Genomic DNA, 5,007 nt, shown 5'->3' on the forward strand with positions numbered 1-5,007 from the left:
CATACGACCTAACCGCTCGAACATCCAGAGTAAGAACTTGTCGGTCTCGGACACGCCGTAACACTTCAGCACCAGATCGGCCAGCTCCGAGGTCGTAGAGGCCGTGTCTATGTCCAGCAGGGTGATTCCAAGTTTCTCTCTGTCCCTCCTCAGGTAAAACTTGAACATTTCCAGCTCGTACTGGGTCAGCTTGTCCAGTGTGCTCACCAACCAGGCCTTAAAGGTCTCCATGGTCAAGGAGGGACCATAGGGTCTGCGGGCTAGGGACAGAAAAGAGGGAGTACACGTACCCCAGAACACTTTCGGCAGCGAAAGAGAAACGAGCTTCCATGGACTTCCTGGACCTGCTCGCATTCCGGACCTGGGGCGGGGAGAAAGAGCATGGCACGCGGACCCCACCCTGGGGTGGGAATGGGCTTTGAGGAATTCTTTCCTTTCTCTCCTCGGCTTTCCTCTGAAGGTCTAATCTTCTATCCCTGCTTTGCCTCCCCCTTGTCTCTCTCTCTCTCTCTCTCTCTCTCTCTCTCTCTCACCCCTCCCTTTTCTTCCCTCTATCTTTTTCTTGTCTTTTCTCCGCACCCTTTTTTTCTTCTCTCCCCCTTCTGTCTCCCTCTACCCCACCCCCTCCTCTCTCCTCCCTCTCCTGTCTCCTTCCTTTTCCTCTCCTCCTCTCCTCTCTCCTCTTCATCTCTCCATTCCCTTTCTCTCCCTTCCTCCACTCTCCCTCTCCGTTCTCCTCCTCCACACCTACCCCACTCTATCTCCTACTCTAAAGTCCAGAATTTCTAACCCACTATCACACTGAGGGTTTGGGACAAATTTGCAGAATGAATCCCTGTCCTTGATCTGGCCCTAATCCCTCAGAATATCCAAACTTTAACCACTCTTCAAACCCTAACTCAACCTACTACTTCACTACTCACTTGGAATCTTTCCCCTCGACTTGCTTTACATTTGTGGTCACAGAGCATTTTGAAAAATAAGTTTTTACTGATATCTTCAGCTTTCTTCCATTGTCATAGTTGTCCCAAGTATTCACCTCCCTGAAACACCTCCCATTTTTTTATTGGAAAAAATACATTTTTTGGAAGAACTCACAACAGGAGGTGACAGGATTCCAAAATCAAATTATAGAATGTGGCAGACAAAATGAAAAAATATCCTGAAGTGAGGCATAAAACAAACCAATGGTGCTCACCAGGGTCATCAAGGGATACTCTGTGCAAAGGAGCTCCAAACTTAGGAGATGAGATCTCAGGTCTCTTACCCTCTGAGATGTTCACTTTCAGGAATTTGGAGAGGACCCTGAGTTTGAATTCTTAGTTGAAAGGAGTACCTGAAGGGACAGCTAGGTGGTACAGTGGATGGAGCACTGGCTCTCCAGTCAGGGGGACCTGAGTTCAAAATTCACTTCAGACACTTACTGGCTGTGTGACCCTGGGCAAGTCACTTAATTCTGATTACCTCCAAAGAAAAATTCCTGTGTGACCCAGGGCAAGTTATTTAATCTCTTTCAGTTTCATCTACACAATGAGTAAAAATGTGGGAGTAGGGCTATTCTATAATCTTTAATAACCATCCCATGGCTCATATATATTTCAACAATCTGGCTAGCAGCTGTTGTGGGGGTGAAAGATCAACACAAACCCAACAACAAGAATGCTGCTAAAGCCCAGGTTCTTTTGATCTGCTTTACTAAGGAAAGCAATGTTAAAGGGTTAACAAGGTTACTTTAATTCAGCATACAAATACCATTCACTTAGTTCAGGGGAAAAAGCCAAAACCCTGAACTTCAGAGCAAATACAAACAAATTACAAACATTGACAGACAGACCAAATACAATTCATATTTACCAACATCTAGGTTCAGCCCAGGAGCTCATAACAAGGGCTGGCCCCGAGTCACAAGTGCCACCAAGGCTGTGCATAAGAACTCGGAAAAAGGAAAGCAACCCCTGGTTTTATATCTTTTTCAGGGTCAAGGGTGAGTCACACATGAGATTCACCCATGTGACCTGAAATCGTCAAAAAGAGGCTACTTAAACACATGTGGTCTAAAAGCCTCTAATGTCCCAAACATGCCACTCAAACCCACGTAAACTAGGTCCTTACCTGAGGCAAGGAGGTCACCAAGGACTCCCAATCTAATCAAGGAAATAAAGCCAAACTCTTCAAGGGCACTTGATTGCTAAGAGCCCATTTTGATTGCCAACACAATGTAATAAAGTCTAAACTCCTCGATCTGGCTTTTAAGGCCTTCAATAATATTAGTCCTCCCTACCTGTTCAACTTTATTTTTCATCAATACCTAACCTGAGCCAGACCACTTTTCTGTGGACAGCCAGCAAGAAATGCCTTGTTCCTCCTCAACCTTTAATTGAAGTCTTCACCTATGTTCCTGGATTTCTATTCTAGTGGGATATAGTCTCCGGAAGGTTCTATGCACTCCAAAATGCCCTGAGTATGGGCAGGGAGATGGGCTGTCAGATGCCAATTTGATGACGAGAAGCTTAAGTTTGGGGAGGCTCATACTCAGGGTGGCTGCAAGGTGATGAACTTTCTGACTGCAATACCTCTCAAGGACCTTTAAAGAGGGATTATAAAATAGGAGGGAATTACAGACCCTTGAAATATTGGCTTGCAGAGCACTTTCCTCACTCTAACCCTCTGGTGCCAGTTTTGGGGGTTTATTATCCACTTTTGTGACCTCCTTGAGGGGGCAATGGAGCACCTGGGAAAGACCACCAGCTCTGGAACCAGAGGACCTGTATTTAAATCACACCTATGTCATATGTTACCTTTGAGGCCTTGGGCAAGGGTACTTGAACTTCTTTAGCCTCAGTTTCCCCAAATAAGCAGGATGGACTATAGTGCCTTCCAACACTAGATCTATGGTCCCATAAAGAGTAGTCTACTCCAGGTTTCCTGACTGCATAGCCACTGCTCTTTCCTTTTGTTACAAACAGCCCCCCTCTCCCTTAGGACATTTGGGAGGGCAAAACCAGATGTTTAAAAAATGCTTTTTTGCATAACACTAACTTCAAATTGGTATTATCGAGCCCCCAAGTGGCACCTCATCTTTGCAGTGCCCATCCCTTTGCCCTCCACATTCCATGGATAAAAGCAGAAGAACAAGATGTTAAAGTTATGTTTCATATTTATAGATCTCTTAATAACAGACTAGCCTTTGAGATTACCCTTCCTTCATCCATTAGTGTTCTCCCAAATAGAACATCCCTTCCAATTATAAAAGCATTCTTCAGGAATTGTACAAACAATACAGAGGTACAGGTCTTCATAGACAATGTACAATGCTGTCAGGAATAGATAGAGTTAAATTAGCTGAGTATCTGAGCTGGAGGGCAAAGGATACAGAGATTCCCAGCTAGCCTCAGTTTGGAAAGCAGAAAGGCAGCAGAATCCTGTTTTTGAGCAGGAATCTAATTTGGGCTAGAGACTGGCTCATTAGGAGGGAGGAAAAACATGGCAAGATGGGTGGTAGCAGCAGCAGCCCTTTTCCAGCTGCTTGACCCTAGGTCCAGAGTTAACTTTCCAAAGACCCAAAGTGTTGCTGATGCATCTGTCAATAATTTCTCATTTCCTTTCTCTGGAAGCCTTCTCACCTAGTGATGCCTCTGCCCTACAGCCCTCTCTTCTCATTGTTGAGACCCTGGCCCTAACCATCAGGCCATTCCCAATTCCATTCCCTGTTTTCCCTTCCAGCACCTTCCAAGACCACTAGAATGGTAGCTCTTTGTAGGTAGGGATTGTCTTTTTCTTTTTGCTTGTACTGGTGTCCCGGACACTTATCACAGTGCCTGGTACCAAGGAAGTACTAAATAAATGTTTTGTCTACATATCTATGTGGCCACATGCCCTCGCCATAGAGCCATCTTCTAAACGAACAAGGCTCTAGTAAGTATCCAAAATGGGCTCAGAATTGAGAGCTTATGAACAGGAACGGGGGTTATTACAAAAGAAACAAACATCTCCTTGGGGAAACCAGGCACGAAAGAAGAACAGAGGACAGGATAGAATGAACAAATTGTACAGGATGAATATGAAAATACAAAGATGCCTGGGGTTCATTGGAAAAAATTGTGTGGGAAAAATTGGCCTCTGGAGAATGGTCTGGTGTTGGATAGCTGGGGTGGGGAGTGGAGACTGAGTCTGGGCTTATAGGGGAGCATGGTGTCAGAATGAGACCAGTCTGGCTGGAAGGAGAGGTTCACAATGAGAATAGGAGTAAACAAGATGAAATACACTAGATAGAGTTAGACCAGATTTCAAATTATAGAATAAAGTTGTAGAATTATAGAATCTTAAGAGATGGAAGGGACCTTTCAGATCAATTAGTCCACTATTTATAAGCAGTTATTTCAACAGGGACAATTTGGGAAGAAAGCCCAGGTCTCCAACCCTTGACCAATGTGCCTTAAATGTGGCATAGTAGAAAAAGCACTGAATTTGGAGTCTGGGTCTGCGTACAAATCCTGGCTGTTATTCACCATTTGTGTGATTTTGGTCAGGTTACTCTTTCAGAGCCATGGTTTTATCTTATGTAAAAGGTGGCAGGTTCAGAGTCTGTGATCCTGTGGCGACAAATTCCCTTGAGGGGTGTGACATAACATTGGTACTTTCCAAAGGTGGAGTGGAGGGACAGTGACTGGAAGGAAGGCCAGGAAATAAGGCCATTGGGATCATGTGGTTGTATGGTGGGAAGGGGCCACTCTACAATGTGATCTGTGGGAATATCTTCAATCCCACCCTCCCTTAAAGCTGGCAAAGTGCATTACATGCATTGCCTCCTTTGACTCTGACAACCCTATGCTGTAAATACTGCAGCTGTTACTGTTTGCATTTTACAGATGAGCCAGGACAGAGGAGTCAAACTCAGGCCTTCTTCCTGACTTCACGTCCATCACTGTTTGCTACACCGTATCGCACCACTGTCCTTGAAGAAAGAAAAAATGGATTTGAGAAATGTTTTAAGAAATGGAAAGACAG

At 44.8% G+C, this 5,007-nt stretch overlaps 1 pseudogene; it reads right to left on the reverse strand.

Moving 5' to 3' along the window:
* Positions 1 to 354, reverse strand: part of LOC118850869 — a 9,113-nt pseudogene extending 8,759 nt beyond the window's left edge.
* Positions 355 to 5,007: the final 4,653 nt, after the last annotated feature.

The sequence above is a fragment of the Trichosurus vulpecula genome, chromosome 5 (assembly GCF_011100635.1).
Source record: "Trichosurus vulpecula isolate mTriVul1 chromosome 5, mTriVul1.pri, whole genome shotgun sequence".
Lineage (NCBI taxonomy): Eukaryota > Metazoa > Chordata > Mammalia > Diprotodontia > Phalangeridae > Trichosurus > Trichosurus vulpecula.